Here is a 13224-nt window from a genome sequence, read left to right on the forward strand (position 1 = left end):
ACGAATTTTACAGGGGCACTAGACTTCCTCAGATGGAAAAACTCAAAACAAATGAAAGTTGCGCACATATCTGAGGATCACGCTCGTAAATTTTCAGATTTTTCTGAGTTACCTACAGAAACTTCTGCGCGAATTCGTGACAGACAAGCAATGCTGTTTCGCGCAGCAATCCAAATCTAGCATCAACTTTACCATAGAGACTTTACTTGGCACAAAAACATGATAAGGAGAGGTTGCTACAGTAGTAAACAACTTCCAAGACTCAAATATAAAACAAAGTACTGTAGTAAAAACATGGGTTGTCTCCCATAAGCGCTTTCTTTAACGCCTTTCAGCCTAGGCGCGTAAAGTGTGAATCAAGTATTATCAAGAGATGGAGCATCAACACTATTACCAGGGGTGTTGGGAGTTGCCTCAACAATGCATGTTATCTTATCTATGTAAGTTTCAGAGGCTCCTTTTTCATTATTCTTAGGCTTGCTATTCTCATCAAACAAATTTTCAGGAACAAGCCAACCATAGTTATTTTCTAGAGCTTCATGCATTCCTAGGAGCTTACAAGTTATTGTTGTCTTAACCTCCCCACCATCATTAATATCATTAGTGTACCTTACTCTCTCCATGTCCATCTTTTCAAGGATACTAACAAAATTGGTATAAGAGCCAAGCATATTGTATTTAATAAAGACCTTTCTAGCCTCTCTTGCTACACCACCAAATTCTTTAAGAAGGGTTTCTAAGACAAAATCTTTCTTCTCCCCTTCCTCCATATCACCGAGTGTGAGAAACATGTGTTTGTAGGATAACGTTGCATAGAAAACAAAAAGTTTCCTACCGCGAACACGAAATCCAAGCCAAGATGCAATCTAGAAGACGGTAGCAACGAGGGGATTATCGAGTCTCACCCTTGAAGAGATTCCAAAGCCTACAAGATGAGGCTCTTGTTGCTGCGGTAGACGTTCACTTGCCGCTTGCAAAAGCGCGTAGAAGATCTTGATCACGGCGCCACGAACGGGCATCACCTCCGTACTCGGTCACACGTTCGGTTGTTGATGAAGACGACGTCCACCTCCCGTTCCAGCGGGCAGCGGAAGTAGTAGCTCCTCTTGAATCCGACAGAGCACGACGGCGTGGTGTCGGTGGCGGTGGAGAACTCCGGCGGAGCTTCGCTAAAGCACGCGGGAGCTATGGAGGAGAGGGGGCGGCTAGGGTTTGGGAGGGGGTGGCCGGCCACTCAAGGGGAGCGGCCAGGTTGTGGTCTTGGTGTGGCCGACCCCCTCCCCTTGGCCCCTCATTATATAGGTGGAAGCCCCAAGTGTTGGACTACAAGTCTCCGAATAAGACCCGAACCCAAAACCTTCCATGTGATAGGGAAACCTACCCAAGGTGGGAATCCCACTTGAGGTGGGATTCCCCCCTTCCATGTGGGGGTGGCCGGCCCCCATAGGGGGAGTCCACTTGGGACTCCTCCCCCTCTAGGGTTGGCCGGCCATGGAGGTGGAGTCCCACCTTCCTTGGTGGTTTCTTCCGGACTTTTCTAGAACCTTCTAGAACCTTCCATAGAACCTTCCGAATCATTTTCAAACACATAAAATGACATCCTATATATGAATCTTATTCTCCGGACCATTCCGGAACTCCTCGTGATGCCCGGGATCTTATCCGGGACTCCGAACAAATATTCGAACTCCATTCCATATTCAAGTTCTACCATTTCAACATCCAACTTTAAGTGTGTCACCCTACGGTTTGCGAACTATGCGGACATGGTTGAGTACTCACTCCGACCAATAACCAATAGCGGGATCTGGAGATCCATAATGGCTCCCACATATTCAACGATGACTTTAGTGATCGAATGAACCATTCACATACGATACCAATTCCCTTTGTCATGCGATATTTTACTTGTCCGAGGTTTGATCATCGGTATCACACTATACCTTGTTCAACCTCGTCTCCTGACAAGTACTCTTTACTCGTACCGTGGTATGTGGTCTCTTATGAACTTATTCATATGCTTGCAAGACATTAGACGACATTCCACCGAGAGGGCCCAGAGTATATCTATCCGTCATCGGGATGGACAAATCCCATCGTTGATCCATATGCCTCAACTCATACTTTCCGGATACTTAATCCCACCTTTATAACCACCCATTTACGCAGTGGCGTTTGATGTAATCAAAGTACCTTTCCGGTATAAGTGATTTACATGATCTCATGGTCATAAGGACTAGGTAACTATGTATCGAAAGCTTATAGCCAATAACTTAATGACGTGATCTTATGCTACGCTTAATTGGGTGTGTCCATTACATCATTCATATAATGATATAACCTTGTTATTAATAACATCCAATGTTCATGATTATGAAACTAATCATCTATTAATCAACAAGCTAGTTAAGAGGCTTACTAGGGACTCTTTGTTTGTTTACATAACACACATGTATCAATGTTTCGGTTAATACAATTATAGCATGGTATATAAACATTTATCATAAACATAAAGATATATAATAAACACTTTTATTATTGCCTCTTGGGCATATCTCCAACAGTCTCCCACTTGCACTAGAGTCAATAATCTAGATTACATTGTCAAGTACCTAACACCCATGGCCTTCTGGTGTTGGTCATGCTTTGCCCTAGGGAGAGCTTTAGTCAACGGATCTTCTACATTCAGATCAGTGTGTACTTTGCAAATCTTTACTTCTCCATCTTCGATGTATTCGCGAATCGAATGATAACGCAGCTTGATATGCTTCAGCCTCTTGTGTGACCTTGGTTCTTGTGCATTGGCGATGGCACCCATGTTGTCACAATAGATGACTAGTGGGTCCAATGCACTAGGAACCACACCGAGCTCTATAATGAACCTCTTCATCCATACCGCTTCTGATGAAGCCTCTGAAGCCGCTATGTACTCCGATTCTGTTGAGGATTTCGCCACCGTGCACTACTTCGAGCTTGCCCAGCCTTACCGCAAAGACCATTCAATATAAACACGTACCTGCATTGTGACTTAGAGTCATCGAGATCGTTGTTCCAACTTGCATCGGTGTAACTTGTTACAACGAGCTCTTGGTCACCTCCATAACAAAGAAACATATCCTTAGTTCTTTTCAAGTACTTCAAGATATTCTTGACCACCGTCCAGTTGTTCCATTCCCGGATCACTTTGATATCTCGCTAGTCAAACTAACAAGCATGTGCTATATCCGGTCTTGTACATAGCATGGCATACATGATAGAGCCTACTCGCCGAGGCATAGGGGATCTGACTCATCCTTTCTCTTTCTTCTGCCGTAGCCGGACCTTGAGTCTTACTCAAGACCTTGCCTGGTAACATAGGTAAGAATCCTTTCTTACTTTCGTCCATTCTAAACATCTTTAGAATCTTGTTCAGGTATGTACTCTGTGATAGCCCTATTAGACGTCTTGATCTATCTCTATAAATCTTGATGCCTAATATATACGATGCTTCACCAAGGTCTTTCATTGAAAAACTATTATTCAAATAACCCTTTACACTCGTTTAATAGTTCTATATCATTCCCAATCAATAATATGTCATCTACATATAATATCGTGAACGCTACTGAGCTCCCACTCACTTTCTTGTAAATACAGGCCTCTCCATGACACTGTATAAACCCGAAGTCTTTGATCACCTTATCAAAACGTCGGTTCCAACTTCTCGATGCTTGCTTCAGTCCATAGATTGAACGCTGAAGTTTGCATACTTTGTCAGCATTTTTAGGATCGACAAAACCTTTGGGTTGTACCATATACAACTCCTCCTCAATGTCTCCATTAAGGAACGCCGTTTTGACATCCATCTGCCAAATCTCATAATCGAAAAATGCAGCTATTGCTAACAAAATCCTCACAGATTTTAGCTTCCCTACAGGTGAGAAAGTCTCATCGTAGTCAACACCTTGAATTTGTCTGAAACCCTTTGCGACAAGTCGAGCTTTATAGACAGTAATATTACCATCAAGCATCCGTTTTTCTCTTGAAGATCCATTTATTCTCGACAGACCTTGCGGCTATCGTGTAAGTCTACCAAAGTCCATACTTTGTTATCATACATGGATCCCATTTCGGATTTCATGGCTTCTTGCCATTTGTTGGAATCTCGGGCTCATCATTGCTTCTTCATACGTCGCAGTGGTCTTCATCATTGTTATCCACAATCATGACATTTAGACAAGGATCATACCAATCTGGAGTGGCACGTTCCCTTGTCGATCCGCGAGGTTCAGTAGCTATCTCATTTGAAGTTTCATGATCATTATCATTAGCTTCCTCTCGTTGCCGGTGTAGGCGGCACAGGAACATCTTCCGGCATCGCGCTACTCGATCAACGAGCAGAGATTCTTCAATCTCATCGAGTTCTACTTTTCTTCCAGATCACTTCTTTAGTGAGAAACTCTTTCTCAAGAAAGGTTCCGTTCTTAGCAACAAAGATCTTGCCTTCGGATCTGTGATAGAAAGTGTACCCTATAGTTTCCTTAGGGTATCCTATGAAGACGCATTTCTCCGCTTTGGGTTCTAGCTTGTCCGGTTGTAACTTTTTTACATAGGCTTCGCAACCCCAAACTTTTAGGAATGACAGCTTAGGTTTCTTATTAAACCATAATTCATACGGTGTCGTTTCAACGGATTTTGATGGTGCTCTATTTAAAGTGAATGCGGCTGTCTCTAATGCATAACTCCAAAATGATAACGGCAAATCAGTAAGAGACATCATAGAACGAACCATATCTAAGAGAGTTCGATTACGACGTTCGGACACACCGTTTCGTTGTGGTGTTCCCGGCGGTGTCAATTGTGAAAGTATTCCGCATTTCTTTAAATGCATGCCAAACTCATAACTCGGATATTCACCTCCACGATCGGATCGTAGAAATTTAATCTTCTTGCTACGTTGATTTTCTACTTCACTTTGAAATTCCTTAAACTTCTCGAAAGTTTCGGATTTGTGTTTCATTAAATAGATATACCCATATCTACTCAAATCATCCGTGAAGGTTAGAACATAACGATAACCACCGCGCGAGGCTACACTCATTGGTCCGCACACATCGGTATGTATGATTTCCAACAAGTCTGTAGCTCGCTCCATAATACCAGAGAATGGAGTCTTAGTCATTTTTCCCATTAGACATGCTTCACATCTATCAAGTAACTCAAAGTCAAGTGATTCAAGTAATCCATCGGTATGGAGTTTCTTCATGCGTTTCACTCCAATATGACCAAGACGACAGTGCCACATATAAGTAGAATTATCATTCAATCTAATTCGCTTAGCATCAATGTTATGTATATGTGTATCACTACTATCGAGATCTAACAGAAATAAGCCATTCTTTTCGTGTGCTCGACCATAAAAGATATTATTCATAAAAATAGAACAACCATTATTCTCGGACTTGAATGAATAACCGTCTTGCATTAAACAAGATCCCGATATAATGTTCATGCTCAACGCGGGTACAAAATAACAATTATTTAGGCTTAAAACTAATCCCGAAGGTAGATGTAGAGGAAGTGTGCCGACAGCGATCACATCGACTTTGGATCCATTTCCAACGTGCATAGTCACTTCATCCTTTAGTAGTCTTCGTTTATTCTTTAGTTCCTGTTTCGAGTTACAAATATGAGCAGCCGAACCAGTATCAAATACCCAGGTACTAGTACGAGAACCAGTAAGATAAACATCTATAACATGTATATCGTATATACCTTCTTTCTTCTTCTTGACAAGGCCGCTCTTCGCATCCGCCAAATACTTGGAGCAATTACGCTTCCAGTTGTCCCTTCTCCTTGCAAGTAATAGCACTCAACATCAGGCTTAGGGCCAGTCTTAGGTTTCACAGGAGGCGTGGCAACTTTCTTGCCACTCTTCTTGTTCTTGCCTTTAGACTTACCCTGTTTCTTGAAGCTGGTGGTCTTGTTGACCATCAACACTTGGTGCTCTTTCTTAATTTCAATCTCAACAGATTTTAGCATGGCGAAGAGTTCAGGTAACTCTTTGTTCATGTTCTGCATATTGTAATTCATCACAAAGTTCTTGTAACTAGGTGGCAGTGATTGAAGGACACGATTAATCCCCAGCCTGTTAGGAATCACTATTCCCAAGTCACTGAGTTTCTTCGCATGCCCGGTCATGGCGAGCATGTGCTCACTAACGGAGCTGCCTTCTTCCATCATGCAGCCGAAGAAGTGTTTCGATGCTTCATAGCATTCCACGGCCGCATGAGTCTCAAAGATAGTTTTCAACTCATTGACTAACTCATGTGGATCGTGGTGCTCAAAACGTTTTTGAAGATCGGCTTCCAGATCGCACAAGATGGCACACTGAACTTGAGAGTACCGAGTTTTCCGAGTCGCGTAAACATTCTTTACTTCATCGGTTTCAGTTTCTGCAGGAGGGTCACCTAGCGGTGCATCAAGCACATATTGCAGATTTCCGCCATTGAGGAAGATCCTCACATGACGGAACCGGTCGGTGAAGTTGCTACCGTTGCTCTTAAGCTTTTCTTTCTCTAGGAACTCGGTTAAAATTGATTGGGGACGCCATATCTACAACATATTTGCAATAGTTTAGACTAAGTTTATGACAAATTGAGTTCAAAATTTTAATTCAATATAATTAAAAACTAGGTGAACTCCCACTCAAAACAATATCCCTCGCATTGTTTTAGTGATCACACGAACCAAATCCACCACACCAAGTCCGATCATCACGAGACAAGATGTAACTTCAATGGCGAACACTCAAAGTGTTCATCATATCAATCATATGATTCATGCTCTACCTTTCGGTATCACGTGTTCCGAGACCATGTCCGTACATGCTAGGCTCGTCAAGGCCACCTTAGTATCCGCATGTGCAAATCGGCTTGCACCCGTTGTATGCACTTGTTGATTCTATCACACCCGATCATCACGAGATGCTTCGAAACGACAAGTCTTGGCAACGGTGCTACTAAGGATGAACACTTTATTATCTTGATATTTTAGTGAGAGGGATCATCTTATAATGCTACCGTCGCGATCTAAGCAAAATAAGATGCATAGAAGGATTAACATCACATGCAGTTCATATGTGATATGATATGGCCCTTTTGTCTTTGCGTCTTTGATCTTCATCTCCAAAGCACGGACATGATCTCCATCATCAACGGGCATGATCTCCATCATCGTCGGCGAAGCACCAAGGTCAATGGCGCCGTCTTCATGATCGTCCTCCATGTAGCAACTATTACAACTACTTTGAAATAATACTCAACAAGAAATTTAAAGACAACCATAAGGTTCCCGCCGGTTGCCACAATACAATAATGATCATCTCATACATAGTCATCATCACATTATGGCCATATCACATCACCAAACCCCGCAAAAACAAGTTAGACGTTCTCTAATTTGGTTTGCATATTTTACGTGGTTTAGGGTTTTCGAGTAAGATCCAATCTACCTACGAACATCAAACACAACGGTGATACTAGTGTTGTCAATAGAAGAGTAAATTGAATCTTCACTATAGTAGGAGAGACAGACACCCGCAAAGCCACTTATGCAATACAAGTTGCATGTCGAGCGTGGAGCAAATCTCATGAACGCGGTCATGTAAAGTTAGCCCGAGCCGCTTCATCCCACTATGCCACAAAGATGCAAAGTACTCAAACTAAAGACAACAAAAGCATCAACGCCCACAAAACCATTGTGTTCTACTCGTGCAACCATCTATGCATAGACACGGCTCTGATACCACTTTAGGATAACGTTGCATAGAAAACAAAAAATTTCCTACCGCGAACACGAAATCCAAGCCAAGATGCAATCTAGAAGACGGTAGCAACGAGGGGATTATCGAGTCTCACCCTTGAAGAGATTCCAAAGCCTACAAGATGAGGCTCTTGTTGCTGCGGTAGACGTTCACTTGCCGCTTGCAAAAGCGCGTAGAAGATCTTGATCACGGCGCCACGAACGGGCAGCACCTCCGTACTCGGTCACACGTTCGGTTGTTGATGAAGACGACGTCCACCTCCCGTTCCAGCGGGCAGCGGAAGTAGTAGCTCCTCTTGAATCCGACAAGCACGACGGCGTGGTGTCGGTGGCGGTGGAGAACTCCGGCGGAGCTTCGCTAAAGCACGCGGGAGCTATGGAGGAGAGGGGGCGGCTAGGGTTTGGGAGGGGGTGGCCGGCCACTCAAGGGGAGCGGCCAGGTTGTGGTCTTGGTGTGGCCGGCCCCCTCCCCTTGGCCCCTCATTATATAGGTGGAAGCCCCAAGTGTTGGACTACAAGTCTCCGAATAAGACCCGAACCCAAAACCTTCCATGTGATAGGGAAACCTACCCAAGGTGGGAATCCCACTTGAGGTGGGATTCCCCCCTTCCATGTGGGGGGGTGGCCGGCCCCCATAGGGGGAGTCCACTTGGGACTCCTCCCCCTCTAGGGTTGGCCGGCCATGGAGGTGGAGTCCCACCTTCCTTGGTGGTTTCTTCCGGACTTTTCTAGAACCTTCTAGAACCTTCCATAGAACCTTCCGAATCATTTTCAAACACATAAAATGACATCCTATATATGAATCTTATTCTCCGGACCATTCCGGAACTCCTCGTGATGTCCGGGATCTTATCCGGGACTCCGAACAAATATTTGAACTCCATTCCATATTCAAGTTCTACCATTTCAACATCCAACTTTAAGGGTCTCACCCTACGGTTCGCGAACTATGCGGACATGGTTGAGTACTCACTCCGACCAATAACCAATAGCGGGATCTGGAGATCCATAATGGCTCCCACATATTCAACGATGACTTTAGTGATCGAATGAACCATTCACATATGATACCAATTCCCTTTGTCACGCGATATTTTACTTGTCCGAGGTTTGATCATCGGTATCACACTATACCTTGTTCAACCTCGTCTCCTGACAAGTACTCTTTACTCGTACCGTGGTATGTGGTCTCTTATGAACTTATTCATATGCTTGCAAGACATTAGACGACATTCCACCGAGAGGGCCCGTAGTATATCTATCCGTCATCGGGATGGACAAATCCCACCGTTGATCCATATGCCTCAACTCATACTTTCCGGATACTTAATCCCACCTTTATAACCACCCATTTACGCAGGTGGCGTTTGATGTAATCAAAGTACCTTTCCGGTATAAGTGATTTACATGATCTCATGGTCATAAGGACTAGGTAACTATGTATCGAAAGCTTATAGCAAATAACTTAATGACGTGATCTTATGCTACGCTTAATTGGGTGTGTCCATTACATCATTCATATAATGATATAACCTTGTTATTAATAACATCCAATGTTCATGATTATGAAACTAATCATCTATTAATCAACAAGCTAGTTAAGAGGCTTACTAGGGACTCTTTGTTTGTTTACATAACACACATGTATCAATGTTTCGGTTAATACAATTATAGCATGGTATATAAACATTTATCATAAACATAAAGATATATAATAACCACTTTTATTATTGCCTCTTGGGCATATCTCCAACAGTGTTGGATTATAGGATTGAGATTAACAAATTTAGTTTCCAACATGTGTACTAAAGAAGCAGCAGAAATTTCATAAGTAGGAGCAAGCTCTGCCAAGTGTCTATCTTCAAAATCTTCAGCGGTACTAACATGAGTGAAAAAATCTTCTATATTATCTCTTCCAATTATAGACCCTCGGCCTACCGCCGGTATGTCTTTTAGAGTGTACTTAGGAGGAAACATGATGAAATAAACAAAAGGTAAATAAAGTAAATGCAAGTAACTAATTTTTTTGTGTTTTTGATATAGAGAGCAAGACAATAAATAAAGTAAAGCTAGCAACTAATTTTTTGTGTTTTGTTTAAGTGCAGCAAACAAAGTAGTAAATAAAATAAAGCAAGACAAAACAAAGTAAAGAGATTGGGAAGTGGAGACTCCCCTTGCAGCGTGTCTTGATCTCCCCGGCAACGGCGCCAGAAAATATGCTTGATGCGTGCAATTAACACACGTCCGTTGGGAACCCCAAGAGGAAGGTGTGATGCGGACGATAGCAAGTCTTCCCTCGAAAAGAAACCAAGGATTATCGAACCAGGAGGAGCCAAGAAGCACGTTGAAGGTTGATGGTGGCGGAATGTAATGCGGCGCAACACCGTGGATTCCGGCGCCAACGTGGAACCTGCACAACACAACCAAAGTACTTTGCCCCAACGTAACAGTGAGGTTGTCAATCTCACCGGCTTGCTGTGAACAAAGGATTAACCGTATTGTGTGGAAGATGATTGTTCGCAAAGAACAGTAAAGAACAAGTATTGCAGTAGATTGTATTTCAGATGTAAAGATGGACCGGAGTCCACAGTTCACTAGAGGTGTCTCTCCCATAAGATAAATAGCATGTTGGGTGAACAAATTACAGTTGGGCAATTGACAAATAAAGAAGGCATAACAATGCACATACAAATATCATGATGAGTACTATGAGATTTAATCGGGGCATTACGACAAAGTACATAGACCGCCATCCAAGCATGCATCTATGCCTAAAAAGTCCACTTTCGAGGTTATCATCCGAACCCCTTCCGGTATTAAGTTGCAAGCAACAGACAATTGCATTAAGTATGGTGCGTAATGTAATCAACAACTACATCCTTGGACATAGCATCAATGTTTTATCCCTAGTGGCAACAAGCACATCCACAACCTTAGAACTTTCCGTCACTCGTCCTGCATTTAATGGAGGCATGAACCCACTATCGAGCATAAATACTCCCTCTTGGAGTCACAAGTATCAACTTGGCCGAGCCTCTACTAGCAACGGAGAGCATGCAAGAACATAAACAACTCATATATGATAGATTGATAATCAACTTGACATAGTATTCAATATTCATCGGATCCCAACAAACACAACATGTAGGATTACAAATAAACGATCTTGATCATGATAGGCAGCTCACAAGATCGAGCATGATAGCAAAATTAGGAGAAGACGACCATCTAGCTACTGCTATGGACCCATGGTCCAGGGGTGAACTACTCACACATCAATCCGGAGGCGATCATGGCGATGAAGAGTCCTCCGGGAGATGATTCCCCTCTCCGGCAGGGTGCCGGAGGCGATCTCCTGAATCCCCCGAGATGGGATTGGCGGCGGCTGCGTCTCTGGAAGGTTTTCCGTATCGTGGCTCTCGGTACTGGGGGTTTCGCGACGGAGGCTTTAAGTAGGCGAAAGGGTAGGTCAGGGGGCCACACGAGGTGGCCACACAGTAGGCCGGCGCGGCCCAAGCCCAGGCCGCGCCGCCTTGTTGTGTCGTCGCCTCGTGGCCCCACTTTGTTTCCTCTTCGGACTTTTGGAAGCTTCGTGGAAAAATAGGCCCCTGGGCGTTGATTTCGTCCAATTCCGAGAATATTTCCTTACTAGGATTTCTGAAACCAAAAACAGAGAAACAACAGAATCGGCTCTTCGGCATCTTGTTAATAGGTTAGTGCCGGAAAATGCATAATAACGACATATAATGTGTATAAAACATGTGAGTATCATCATAAAAGTAGCATGGAACATAAGAAATTATAGATACGTTTGGGACGTATCACGGCCCACTCGCACTGGATGCGCTGTTGGGCTGAGCAGGCCGTTAGTTTAAAAAACCTGGCCCGTTAGCTTTTCCCGCCGGCCTAGTTAATTCAAATTTCGTTTAATAAATTTAGTTTGAATTCAATACTGAACCCAACTTTGAAAATTCATAGAATCTGTTTGGCTTGGCCAAATTTAACAAACTTTATATTGTTGGAAAGCTAGTAGAAAGTTCTGCAACATGCCACTGGTCCCACCTCAATATTTGTTATAGAAATAAAATGATAAAAAGAAGAAACAGGGACTTTCTCCTATTTAAATAATTATTAAAAAATCAACCAAAAGAGATATTGAATTAATTCCAACTCCAATAGCTCACAAATGACTTACACTAATTGTTTCTGCAAGAATATGGTGTGGTCACTTTGCATGATCATGCCCTAGTTTAATTAATGGATAATATGGCTAGTGATATTGTCCAAAACTTTTATGTAAATCATATGAAGTAAATTACTTCATTTAAATCTTGTCCCAAATGAATTCATGAGATGTTTGCACCCTGGTCCAAACACTCCTATATGAATATTTGGATATTTAAATCATTTGGGAATTATAAAATAGCATGAGGTGATTTACCTCATTTAAATCATCTTCTCAAATAATGATAATGAATGTTTGACTTAGGTCAATATGAATTCATATATGATTATTTGAGAAGTTAAATCTTAAGAAGATTTCAATGAGAGGAAATTATTTTTCTCAAGAACTAAATGAAAATCTATTAACTACATATGCCATGAGAGGAAATCACTTTTCATTAATAAAGAAAACCAATGCACCTAATTATTTTATGTGTGTGCTTATCATAGTTTGTGTGAGATAATGATGTGCTTAGCATAGTCTTTGAGTTTGTCTAGTGATTATACCTCGTATTTAAATTTAGACGCTAGCACCGGAGATTACCAAGAGGAAGGAGAATTCTACCCAGAAGAGGAAGAAGAAAACCTAGAGAATTACCAAGGCAAGCTAATACTCTTGCAAAGTGCAAAGCCCTCCTTGGGCAAGGCACCATGATTCTTATCTTCTTCATACAATCTTATCCTACATTTGCACCATACAAGTCTTACTTGTTGTGTTTTCAAAGAGTTGATTTCAAATGGTATAGGTGAATAAAACTATTAGAGTAGCAAAGTTAGTCTTATAGATAGCAAAGCAATGTAGCACCCCTCATCATTAGTGCTAGTGCTAAAGTACTAAAACTTGACTAGTCTAGATGGGAACATATGACTTGTTGAATTTGAAACCTTGGAATGATGAAGCATTCCATTGAATGATGTGATTGTGAACAAGAGAAGATAGTGATTTTTGATAAAACCCTGATATTGGTTTGGATGCGATACCTTTCCAATTTTTGAGTACCCCCACAATACCTGATTATGGGTAGGGCTTAACTGGAAGTTTATAGATTTTAGTATGAGTTCCCTCCGAACACACGTCATAGGGGTTATGCCGAGGCTGCCTCCGTTATCGAGAAATGATGTGAATTGAGGTGAATTGTACAGCCAAGCCCTGTGCGGTTCCCGAGTTAACAGCTTGGTTTTCACCGGGAGGCCAAG

The sequence above is a fragment of the Lolium rigidum genome, chromosome 5, assembly GCF_022539505.1.
Source record: "Lolium rigidum isolate FL_2022 chromosome 5, APGP_CSIRO_Lrig_0.1, whole genome shotgun sequence".
Taxonomy (NCBI): domain Eukaryota; kingdom Viridiplantae; phylum Streptophyta; class Magnoliopsida; order Poales; family Poaceae; genus Lolium; species Lolium rigidum.